This window comes from Monodelphis domestica, chromosome 7, assembly GCF_027887165.1.
Source record: "Monodelphis domestica isolate mMonDom1 chromosome 7, mMonDom1.pri, whole genome shotgun sequence".
Classification (NCBI taxonomy): Eukaryota; Metazoa; Chordata; class Mammalia; order Didelphimorphia; family Didelphidae; genus Monodelphis; species Monodelphis domestica.
In genome coordinates this window covers 127452489-127465561 of record NC_077233.1, presented here as the reverse complement: position 1 = coordinate 127465561, position 13073 = coordinate 127452489, and the positions used below count along the sequence as shown (strand labels likewise).

Here is a 13073-nt window from a genome sequence, read left to right as displayed (position 1 = left end):
ATAAGATTGGGAATGTAGACTCTAAATGATCACCCTAGTGCAAATATCAATAATATGGAAATAGGTCTTGATCAATGACACATGAAAAACCCAGTGGAATAGCCTGTTGGCTATGGGAGGGGGGTGTGAGAAGGGGAAGGAAAGGACATAAATCATGTAACCATGGGGAAATATTCTAAATTAATGAAATAAACTTAATTTTTCAAAAAACTGAAAAAAGAAATGAAAAATGAATTTTTATATTAAAATTTGTATGCAATAATTTCATAATCATGCTATAATTATAAAAATAGAATTTCATTTTATTTTTATTGTTTGTTTTCTAATGAAATGTGCATTCAACCCAAAAAAAAATTATGATTTTGTCTGTACATTCCCTCATCATTCCTCTATGTCTTAATAGATGATTTCACAAGTTTCTATAATTTGAGAATTTCATTACCTGATGGCCAATGATTGGTTGATGAACCTCTCCAAATTTAGCTAGGCTAGTCCTTGGATGAAAGTTCATCATTGAAGTCATACTCAAAGCTTAATGGGACCTGCTGAAGCACACACTCCACTGGCACAGCCTTACAATAGACTTTTGTAGAAAAGATCTGTGTATCTGGATTATCAATTTGGCAACAAAATGTAGTCTGAACTAGAGGCCATAGAAACCAAAGGCAAGGAAATACAATAAAATTCCAGTGTAGTTAAAGAAACCAGGCACTACCTTATAGTAGGGTTCATTATATCAGAATTGAATCCAGAGTAGATTTATTTTTTTCCTGATGAGCACAATTCATCCAGAACTGGGTCAAGGTCACCAATTTCTTTCCTACTATAGAATCAAAAAGACTACTACAATTAATTAATTTGATGTTGGCTTTAAACATAGCCTTAGGTATCCTCACAAAGGTATCTTACTTTAACCAATACTAATATATGAGTATCCATTAATAGAAAAGATAAACTGGGAATGATTATTCACCTACCAAAAGGTTAACTTTTTATGCTGAAGAATTTTCAGAAGGATTCCTTTAAATAATGAGTTCCATAAGGCATCATGGCACATGCCTATAATCACTATTCCTGGGAAGGCTAAGGCTAGTGAATCACTTGAGTTCAAGAGTTCTGAGCTGAAGTAGGGATAAAGCCGTTCAGGTTCCTCACTAAATCTAGTTCCAAACTGGTAAGCTTCAGGAGCAGGGGCTTTTAGGTTGTCAAAAGGACAAACTGGCTCTCGTCTGAAGTATATAACAGGGCAAAATTTCTGAACCAATCACTAGTGAGATTGGTTCATGGGTTGCCACTGAATTTCTATACATGGTGAGATAGTGAGACATAAGCTAAAAAAAGTGTCTTTCTTGTGCATTGATAACATGAAATGTTATAAATTATGATTCAAATTATCAAGATTTCATGAACACAAATTGTTTCAGGGTAAAGTGCAACCACTAAGAAGGAAAGTGCTGGATTGGTAGCTAGATCTCAATTGGTAGTTAGATCTGAATGAAGGCTCTTTTATTAACTATTTACATTACCTTGGGTGAGTCATTTTGCTTCTTTAAACCTGTTTCTTCATTTACCAAAAAAGAATTATTTGGATTGATTACTTTAAGGTCTCCTCTAGTGCCAGAGTCTTGCTGTGTTGTGAGTTACTGCTAAAAGAGACTATATCATTACTTATAATAGTTTATTTTTACTTAAGGTTATCAAAGCAAACTCCCAAATTGTTTCTTTTTATTGTAAGCTATTCTGTTTTCTTTTTCTATGACAAATCTTGGTAAATTCTCAGCTAAAAGAAATGTGAATTTTGGAGTTTGTTTCAATTATTTCATATGTAAAATTAAGGATATAGTGGAGATAATCTCCAAAGTCCTGTCTAACTTCACCATGGTATGGCTTTGTGGCTCTAATAACCAAAGCCTTCTTGATTACTGATAAATTTGGGAGAAAAAGCATAATATATGGAGGTCTAATTACCCCACCCCCACCCCCAGCTGCATACAACAAACAGATGACAAATAGCTAGTCCAGAAGAAAGAAATCCCCTTAAAGAAATGGGTCATGTTCTAAGTCAGGGTTAAAGAAAACAAATAGGATGCCTTATGGAGTCAAGCCAAAGCTCAAAAAGTAAACAAATCTAATGTTTAGGAATTAGACAGGAAATGAAGTTTGTGGCTTTGGCCCAGAGAGGACAAGTCTGCATGTAGCCAGGAAGAACACTTTAAAAAGGGAAGTGGCAGACATCAGTAACATGCTTATTTGTCTCAAGAACTCTATTGTTTTTAAAAGGCATTGGAATGCTAGCCATACCTGCTCCTTGATCTGCTATAATGTCATCACCATGACTTGGAATCTGGCATAAATACTCCCTAAATATCATTATTTATTTTCTGTGAGATGTACAAGATTTCAAATGCTATTTTGTATTGAAAATGTGTTTTCTGTTTTGGTTAAGGTCAGAATTACTTTATGGCATCCTCCCAGTGGATACAGAGATTTTTTAGTGACATATAAAAAAACTGAGCAGGATCCACCCAGTGTTTACATGCTAGATGGCCGAATTTTAATGATCCCTTGAGATTTTCCAAAAATCTTAGGCTTACCAACAGTCTCCTTTGGATAATTCTGAGAGAGTTAAGTTGGAAAACAAGAAAATAGCTTAGGAGCATAGGAACCCTATAATTTCACTAGATTAAGGAATTCCAAAAATACTTTATTAATCTCAAAATAGCTCTAGTTCTAAGGATCTTCTTGCAGAGACAGCAAAGCCCACTTCCTTTAGGGACCAGAAAGACCAGTTAAGGTTGAAGGTAAACAGCAGAGAATGAATAAAAATCTTGATTTTAGTTTCTTCAATCATATTTGCTTCTTTATCATTCAAAAAATTATAGTAAACATGAAGAGAACATGTTTTTTGTTTGCTTCTGTACACATGAATCATGTGAATCATGTTTATTATCATCCCCATTTTATAGAAAAAGAAATAGAGGCTATAAGAAATTCCCTAATTTGCCCAGGGTAGCATGGCTGGTAAGTTTCAGCAGCAGAATTAAAACCAGTCTCCTTGGCTGCATGTCCAACATTCTCTCAAATATACCACATTGCTTCATGTCCATTGTATATGCTATTCCTATTACACTGTACATTAAATAACAATGTAATGTTATCCCATTGACCAATTAACATGTTAAAAATAAAATCAAATATACTGGAATCCTAATAAATCCTCTCAAGGTATAAGGGTGTCATTTAGCAAATTACAACTTCATTGAGTTAAATGTAATCCAAATACATTAATAAAACTTCTCTAAATTTCCAGTTTATTAATATATTTGGAGAGAAGTGCTGAATATGCAGATTTTAGGATGTGCAAATATGGATAAATTCTTCTACTGAAGTCCTTCTCTGATGTCTCATTATGGACAAGGTTCTTAATCTTTTTTGGCAATTCAATGGAGCTGTGGACCCCTTCTCAAAATAGCATTTTTAAATGCATTACATAAAATATATAAGATTACAAAGAAAATTCCAATTATATAAACAATAAAGATGTATGTATTTATATGTTTAGAATTGTTTACATGTCTCCCTCATTACAATATGAACTCCTTTAGATTGGGGACTATCTTTTTCTTCTTTTTGTACCCCATGTGCTTAGCACATAGTAGTAGTGCTTAATAAATGTTTATTGAGGAGGCAATTGGGTGGCTCTGTGAATTGAGAGTCAGGCCCAGAAATGGGAGGTCCTGGGTTCAAATCTGACCTCAGATACTTCCTAACTGTGTGATCCAGGGCAAGTCACTTAACTCCCATTGCTTAGCCCTTACCACACTTCTGCCTTAGAACCAAAGTATTCATTCTAAGATGGAAGGTGAGGATTTGAAAAAAAAACATTTTAAAATGTTTATTGATTGATTAATTGCCAGGATCATGTTTTTGCCCTTATTTGTATCTCCAGTACTTAGCCCAGTGCCTACAACATAGTAACCAGTATTTTATTTCCCAAATCTTTGTCTTCTGAAACCCTTGCTTTTGACCAACAAGCAGCAGAAGAAATGAAACCTAATTTTCACATCTTTAGTCTTTTGCTCAAGGACTAAAAATTCACACCAGGGTATTTAATTGCGCACATTACACTTTAACCAGTAACAATTTTCTTGAATTCTGTACAACTGCAATACAACTACTCTGTTGTTCACATGTTGCCTTCAACATACCATGCAGAGGACAAGACTTCTATTTTATTTTCTCTCTTGGTGTCTCTTTTTCTGCCATGATGACCTATAGGGTAAATGTTGCTATTTAAGTATGTACTCCCAAGAATTCTCAATAAAGAATCCATAATGGGAAATGCTACAAAAACAAATTATTAAGAATAAAATAAAAATAAATTCTTGGGAATCATAAAATAAATGTTTAAGCAAATATTTCTACCAAGGATCTTGGCCACCAGAGGGAACTATATGAATAGTGGTAGAACATTCAAAAAAGGTGCTATTAATCCCTTAAATGTTGGAGGCATCCTAAGATGTTTGTCATCTCTTGACAAAACCTATGACCTATAAATACCTATGGCATTTGTACTTATGATCTGTGTCATAGAAGGGACTTTGCAACTTGTCTTAGTTTTTAATAAGCAACCAAAATTTAATTATTTTTTAACTATAAGGTTTGGGAACAAAGTTTATATAATTACTAGCCCTGCCAAAAATCTTTGGCATCTGAGGCAATAAGAACATGTTTGTTTTAAAGGCTCGCTTACACATGCTAGGGACTTAATTATTTGCCTTTCACATATGTTTTTTTCCCTCCCAGATAAAAATAAATTATTTGGCACTGTGCAATGGCTCTTTTTGTATTCCCTTCTCTTGGAATCAGACAGAATCATTAGCAAAGTTCCATAATTTTTTTTCAATAGGCAATGTTTAAATTCATCTATGCAATTCATACAGTATTTGTATTTAATTTAAAGTTGATTTCCCAGTAATTTTCAAGTTGGTTTTAAAAATCCTCACGACTCAATATCTCCTCTCATTTTCTGCCTACCATCTACTCCTTTTTTTCTTTTAAAGAGGCAACTAAGTTTAAGTGACTTGCCCACTCTCCCTCCATGGGAGGGACACTCTCCCTCCATGGAAGTTTGAGGCTGGTTGAAAGGCCTTTTGTGAGGCTGACTTGGTTTTTTTGGTGTTTCTCTGGCTCTGAGCAGTTGAAGTTGACACTGAGAAGAGAAACTTGGCTTTTGGGACTTTTTGGGTCTCTGAGCAGTAGAAGCTGACCAGGGGAGAAGCTTTTGAGTTGGTGGTCTATAAGAGAATTGAGCTGGCCAGGAGAAAAGGAGAGATTTTGAACTTTGTTTCTATCTGGGTTTAAGGTGAGAGACCTTACTGACTTGTGAAGAAGAAGAAAGAAGAATTTGAACTGCTGTTGTCCTCCATCTCCCTAACTGTCTCAGTCACAGTTTGTGACTGGAATACTCCCACAAACCTTCCTAAAATCATCCCTGTATTTTAGGGAAATCTTCATCCCTCTTACCTCAGTTTCCCATCCTGTTATCCCAATAAACCCCTTGTCTGAGAAAGCAACTGGAGTATCTTCATAGTTCACTCAGGAGGGAGGGAAGAAGCAAAGGCTTCAAGAAGATTTGGGAGGTGAGGGAGGCAAAAGGGAGAGGTTGGTGAAAGGAAGGAGCAAGGGAGGAAGGAAGTTAGGAAGTAGATTGATCCATCAGCAATCAGTAGAGAGCAGCAGGCAAACCCCAGAGTAAACCCCAGAGCAGTCCTCAGTGTACCAGCATCCCTGTGTGGTGGCATCCCTCAGTATCCCTGTTCTACCTCTATTATATATAAGCAGCCTCAGGTCCCATTAGCAGTTCTCTCTAGTCAAAGCCAGAGAACAAGTCATTGTAAGAAGAAACAGGTTCCCCCTCAGTTTATCATTCTCTTTTTCAATCAGTGATAAGTTTCAGTCAGTTTACATCTTTTATTTCACTTCCTTCCTTGCTATTCCCTACATACTGAATTTTCATATTGGCCTCCAAAATTTTACTCATGTTCTTCTCAACCCACAGTAATTACTATTTTTCTTTTTCCTCTGAGACTCCATAGTATTTACTCTCCATATCATTCATTCTGTATTTATTGTATATGATTTGGTATTTTTATAAGTCAAATCAAGAAGAATGTAAGTGCCTATTGTATGCCAGGCACTGTGCTAAGTACTGGGGAGATATAAAGAAAGAAAAAAAAATAGTCCCTGCCTTCAAGGAACTCACAGTCTAATTCAGGGAATGGGAAACAACAAGCAAGCTACCCACAGAATCAATTGGAGACAATCTTGGAAGGAAATAACTTTCAGAGGAATCAAAGGCAGCTAGGTAGCACAGTGGATAGAGAGGTAGGCCTGGAATTGGGAAGATCCAGATTCAAATATGACCTCAGAAACTTCCTTGTTGCACAACCCCGGGCAAGTCACATAACTCCAATTGCCTAGCCCTTACTACTCCTCTGCCTTGGAACCAATACTTAGTATCGATTCTAAGACAGAAGATAAGGATTAAGAAAAAAGACATTCATAAGAACCAGGAAAGGTTTTTTTTTCTTTTTTCCCCATTTGAATTAGTTTATTTAGTCAATTTAGAACATAATTCCTTAGTTGCAATAATCACATTATTTCCCTCCCTCTCCTACCCCAACCCTTCCCACAGCCAACTTGCAATTTCATTGGGTATTACTTGTGTCCTTGATCAGAACCTATTTCCATGTTGTTGATATTTGCACTAGGATGTTCATTGCACTAGGATGTTCATCCCTAACCATATCCCTTTGATCCATGTTTTCAAGCAATTGTTTTTCTTCTGTGTTTCTACTCCCACAGTGTTTCCTCTGAATGTGGATAGTGATTTTCTCGTAGATTCCTCCAAGTTGTTCAGGTCACTGCATTGCCACTAATGGAGAAGTCCATTACATTCTATTGTACCACAGTGTATCAGTCTCTGTGTACAATGTTTTCCTGGTTCTACTCCTCTCACTCTGCATCAATTCCTGGAGGTTGTTCCAGGTCCCATGGAATTCCTCCAGTTATTCCTTTGAGCACAATGGTATTCCATCACCAACATATACCACAACTTGTTCAGTTATTCCTCAACTGAAGGGTAGCCCTTCATTTTCTAATTTTTGGCCACCACAAAGAGGGCAGCTATGAATATTCTTGTACAAGTCTTTTTCCTTATTATCTCTTTGGGATACAAACCCAGCAGTGCTATGGCTGAATCAAAGGGCAGACGGTCTTTTAGCACCCTTTGGGCATAGTTCCAAATTGCCCTCCAGAATGGTTGGATCAATTCACATCCCCACCAGCATTCATTACTTTCCTTTGCTGTCATCTTAGCCAATATGCTAGGTGTGAGGTGATACCTCAGAGTTGTTTTGATTTGCATTTCTCTGATTACAAGATATTTAGAGCACTTTTTCATGTGCTTATTAATAGTTTTGATTTCTTTAACTGAAAATTGTCTATTCATGTCCGTTGCCCATTTATCAGTTGGAGAATGGCTTGATTTTTTGTATAATAGGTTCCATAAGGAACCATAGGTTCCATTTTTTTTAAAGCAATCAATGACATCATTTTTATAGTCTAAAGCTTTTTGGTTATGTACTAACATTAGGACAAATGTATTTTAAACTTATATTACTGCAAAATCAAAAAAGTTAAAGAAAATGTTCTCAATACTGGTGCCATGCTTCAAATACAAAAAAGAGAGAAAAAATAAAACTGAAATAGTATATTGCACATGCAAGCAAAAACAATAAAAGAGCTTTTTATAAAATCAAATATATATAGCTTACAATCATTGACACACTGTGTCAGCTAAGAAAAGGCAGAATACAAAACTTCCTCACTAAAATTGAGATCCATTACCTCTTCAAACTTGGCCATGATCCACTGTTTACAAAGTAACCATTTTTTAATAAATAACAGTAGTACAACATGTAATGCACATTCAAGAAGCATCAAAATCCCCAAAGTTATAATAGCCCATTTAATGACAATAGCAAACAAACCCACTCTCATATTTTACATGAATCTGCTGTATGACATTAGAAGCTAATGGATACTTGTCACAAGTTTTTCAGGTATAGCAATGTTTCAACCTTGGCTGAGATATTTTAAAAAATCTATTACTGCCATCATTACAAAAATGGGGCAGAGGAGTCTAGAAAAAACCAAACCGCTGTACTGTTGATGTTGGGTCTAAAAAAATGTCATCAAGAATTTAGATCATTCTGGTGGAAGGGTAGAGTAAGCTGATGAGTTAAAAATGAGAGATGCTCCCTCTTGGGAGCCATCCAGGGGCACCATGCCTTGGGATCAACTTCCCAGCTCCTTTGGTATGAGACTATAATGTCTCATCTGTAAAGATGAATTTAGAGTTGTGACTTAAAATCTAGATTTAATTGGTCATTGGGGAAAATCCCAAATAAAATACCCAAGTCAGTCTGGTATTTTATGGTAATTTAATTAATATAGAGGGAAGGAATTAAGGAGAGGGAAGGAAGGGGATATAGGATTTCTCCCACCTGGCCTGTGCCAGGGGGAATTTAAAAATCCCTGCCTCTAGGTGTCTGAAGAAGATTAGAGGCTTCTAAGAGGATAAAGTTGGAAAGTAAAGAAGGAAAACTTAGCCATAAACTCACCACCGAACTGGACAATAGCCTATAGCCATGCTAAGATGCCGAAAGGCTCAACATGGTCCTCTCAGCTAACTCTCCACCACCAATAAAGGAAAGAGAGTCCCTCCAATCAAGATCCTTTTCAGAGACAATAAGGGAGCCAAATATATAGACCTTTCACCCTTGTGTCTCCTCCTCTAATTGCCCATTCCTAGTTCTCATCTCCTTTTGATTAGATTATATTTTTAGAATTACTTCACACTTCTTTGTTAACTTCTCCTTTTGTTAGTTACTTGACCTTTTTGTGATTAATTTAACTTTTATAGTTACTTAACACCTTTTTGTATTAGGATACTAAAAGAGACTTTGTATTGGATACTAAAAATAGACTTAGCTTAAAGTTCTAGCTTCACTATAAGGTGAGAACCAAGTACCTTCATTGTTCAATCAGGAGATTACAACTTTATCTTCCCCTAAAATAAGGTTTAAGTAGGATGGAGTAATTTAAAGTTTACAATCAGGAGGTGGGGATTATAATTGTACTTCACTTCAGCTACTAAAATGGATCTTACCTCTTGTTACAAATAACTAAGAGGCAGGCAAAATAATCAGAGTTGAGAAGAAACATCTAAAATTCATGTTTAAAGACCCCTTAAAATCAATTTGAGATATTTGGCTCATTACATTTTCCAAATGTTATTATACAATTGTAACCAGTTTTTGATGAGGTCCATCCATCCTCTATGTGACAATTTACAAAGCCAAAATGAAAAAAAAAAAAAGCTGTTTTTTATATGGGCTTATTCAATAATATTTGTTCAGTATAGTTATAGGGAAAATGTAGCTGAATATATCAGTAATTAAAACACATTAGATTAAAATTATTCAATGTAAGAGAATAGTGTTGATTAAATATGTGAACTTAAAACAACAAAATTAAATCTTAAAGCAAAACAATCAGCAAAATACAATAAAATACAGAGACTTTCATAATACAATGGAGTCTGAAAAGGTTTAAAATTTTCACCTCTATCCATTCAGATTCCTTTTGTCAGAACTGTGGTATTTCCCATAGTGAGGGAGAACATGAGGTTGAGGAATCTCAAATTGGATGAATCTTAGAGCCTGGGCAAATGACAAGGGTTGTAGGGAGATGAATTTCTCCCCTGAATCTCAGGCAAGATAAGTGAAGGGATCAGTGCACTCATGAATGGTAGGAGCTATTTGACTTTGCTTTATTGATTCTTGCTGTTTTGTAATCTCGTTGTCTTCCATTTGCTTAATTCTTGTCGTTAGGGACTGGTTTTGCTTTTCAGCTTTGTCTGCCCTTCTATTAGATGCTTCCAGCTCTTTCTCCAGTTGTGAAGTCATGTCTATCAGACTGCTGATCTCTTTCTCCCATTTTTCTTTCCAAAAGGTTTCCATCTTTTAGGCATGCTTTCTGTCTTCTAGTTACTTAATTCTGGTCGTTAGGGACTGGTTTTGCTTTTCAGCTTTGTCTGCCCTTCTATTAGATGCTTCCAGCTCCTTCTCCAGTTGTGAAGTCTTATCTATCAGACTGCTGATCTCTTTCTCCCATTTTTTTTCCCAAAAGGTTTCCATCTTTTGGGTAAGCTCCAATTTGAGATCTTCCAGAGCTTGTGGATAGTTTCCATTTTGGGAGGCATGTTCTGATTTTGTTTGGATTTCATCCTCATTCTCTTCTTTTCCTTGGGTACTCCCTCCATAAAAGTTTTCAATAGTCACTCCCCCCCCCCCCCCTTTCTTCTTGGAGGCTTGATTTTGGGACATGTGAGCCATCCCATTGGTGGTTTTATTCCACTTTCTTTTTTGGTCTGGGGTTTGGGTGATGTGGGTAGGTTTTCTGTGAAATTTAGGTTGCCTCAGACTAGTTCTTCCCAGCCTCCGAGGTTTCTTAGAGCGCAGGTCCCTGTGCTCAGCGCAGCAGCCCCTTTGCTCAGCGCAGCCTCTCAGCGCCCCTTTGCTCAGTGCAGCCTCTCAGAGCAGCCACCCCTTTGCTCAGCGCAGCCTCTTAGTGCCCCTTTGCTCAATGCAGCCTTTCAGTGCCTCCGCCCCTTTGCTCAGTGCAGCCTCTCAGCTCGGTTGCCCCTTTGCTCAGTGCAGCCTCTCAGCGCCCCTTTGCTCAGCGCAGCTTCTCAGCGCCCCTTTGCTCAGAGCAGCCTCTCAGCGCCCCTTTGCTCAGTGCAGCCTCTCAGCGCCCCTTTGCTCAGCTCAGCTTCTCAGAGCCTCCACCCCTTTGCTCAGCACAGCCTCTCAGCGGAGCCGCCCCTTTGCTTAGCACAGGATTTTCCCGTGAAACCGCCCTGAGAGGTTGTTTCCTTGCAGTCTTTAGATCCCAAGGACCCTGGTGTGCCCCCCCCCCCCCAGACAGAGATGTTCCCCAATCACTCGCTATCCCAGTGAGCACTCCAGTAGCTCACTCTGGTTTGGTGGGGGAGGTGTGTGTGTGTGTGGGAAGGGCGGCTCAGTTCATGTTTTTGTGCGAGCTTTTCCTCCTCCTTATAGTGTGGAAATGTTCAAACCCCACGTACCTTCATTTCTGTGGGTTACTGGGGAGTCCCTCTGTTCTTCCAAAGGTAATTTTTATGCTCTTTTGAGGTAGTCTATTTCGTTCGGTGCCAGGGAGGGGTAGCGAGTCACATCTAGATTGCAGCCATGTTTACCCAGAAGTCGGTAGAATCTATTTGAAATAAGCAAGGTACTGCTCTTTTATAGAGTATGCCATGCTTGTAATTAACTTTCTGTTTGGAAGAGTAACTTCCTTCTTCCCTTCCCCTTCTCCCCTGAGGTAAAATGCTAGGGAACAGTTTGTTTCCCCAGCCACATAGAGAGGGAGTTAGGAGTCTAATCATTGCCTAAGGAAAATACACCCCAGTTTTTACCATTGCCCTGGAGAGCAACTCCAAGTTTGTGAGTTTCAAAGACACAGAGTCAGCTACTAGCACTCTGGGTCCTGGGGCTGGGGCTGGATGAGCAATCAGGGTCGGGGGCAAGCGATCAGGAGGAAGCAGTATTAGTAATGCCAAAGGCAGCAGTGAAAAACTGAGGAACATGGGTTCAAGCAGATGGGCGAGAGAAGTGACTCTCTTCTTCAACAAGAGTCCCCTGGCTAAAAATAGCCTGGCCAGGAGGGAGAGTGACCAGACATAAAGTAGGGAAAGAAAAAGGCAGCGGCTCCAAAGACAGTTCGGAGTTCTCTTGTAGTTTTTGAGGGTGGGTGGGTGGGGTGGGTAAAAAGCCTTGGAAGGAGAAACATTGCTTTAAAAAATTTATATAGGCTATCTTAAAAAGATTGAGAATTTTTTCCCCAACTTCTGGTTGCCATAAATGTAAAAATTAAAATTAAATCTCAATAATGAAAACATCATATTTTAAGGGATTTATTAATGATCATTAGAAATCAAGGAATAAAGAAGATACAAAATAAAGACCTTGTGCCTATGGCTGATTAGCCATTTTAAAATCTCCACTCACCACCACCATGCTTGCCCGACAGGGCCAAAAAAAAGGGTGGAACCCTTCACCTCCTTGCCTAATATTCCATCTACAGGAAGTCAGTGGACTCCCAGGAAATGCAGCTCTTTTTTAGGGTAACAGATTTTCAATTATACAGTAGAGATGATAAGGTCCTGGACTACATTGATGGTGCAGGAAGTAGAAAGGAGGGAATAGATGCAAGAAGTTGAGAAGCAACAGAAAAGACATCGCAACTGACTGGATATGTGGGGCAGGATGAAAGTAAAGTATATAGAGAAAGAAGTGAAAAGGGTTAGGAGAGAAGTTTGAAAGACCCTTATGCATAGGAGGTAAAGCAATGGAGACTTAGAAAGATATGTCAGATAAGCAAGCTAAAGAAAAATGCCACTTATGAGTGAGTCAATCACTTCTTTAAAAAACTTAGCCCAAACTCTCCAGTGCAATGTGGGATCTGTAATATAAAGAACTCTGGATTCAGAGAGTTTGGAGTTTAACTCTCAGTCATACTCTTGCTAGCTATGGTCAGTAAACAAGCATTAAGTACCTATCCTGTGCCAGCCACCATATTAAGTGCTACTTAATTCTATGATTTATAATCTAAAACAGAACTGTCAAACCTTGATATGGTAGAAGAAATACTGATTCTATGTAGGCTGGGTTGATATTACTTAAATGATATAGGAAACCCCTTCTTGGGTTTTGGTTGGCCCAAAGATTAGGGCTTGAATAATTGGTTTGGTTCCTTTATACTTGAAAGATAAAAGATCTAGACTATGAGGACTTGATTGGGACATTTTTCTAGGTTAGTTTTGCCAGCGGTGTGGGGTACATGGAAGCAGAAGACAGTAACATTTAATTTTTGGTTATTAACTAGAAATTGTGGCGGTAACCTGAAATGGTAAAAAGTGCACT

At 37.9% G+C, this 13073-nt stretch overlaps 1 long non-coding RNA gene across 2 annotated transcripts in view; it reads right to left on the bottom strand.

The window, feature by feature from the left end:
• LOC130455509 (uncharacterized) overlaps positions 1–13073 on the bottom strand; it is a 37865-nt gene that overhangs the window by 22851 nt on the left and 1941 nt on the right. For both annotated transcript variants that reach the window (XR_008913527.1, XR_008913526.1), the window contains exon 2: positions 11216–11364. This is a non-coding gene — a long non-coding RNA (uncharacterized LOC130455509). The remainder of the gene's footprint in view (positions 1–11215; positions 11365–13073) is intronic.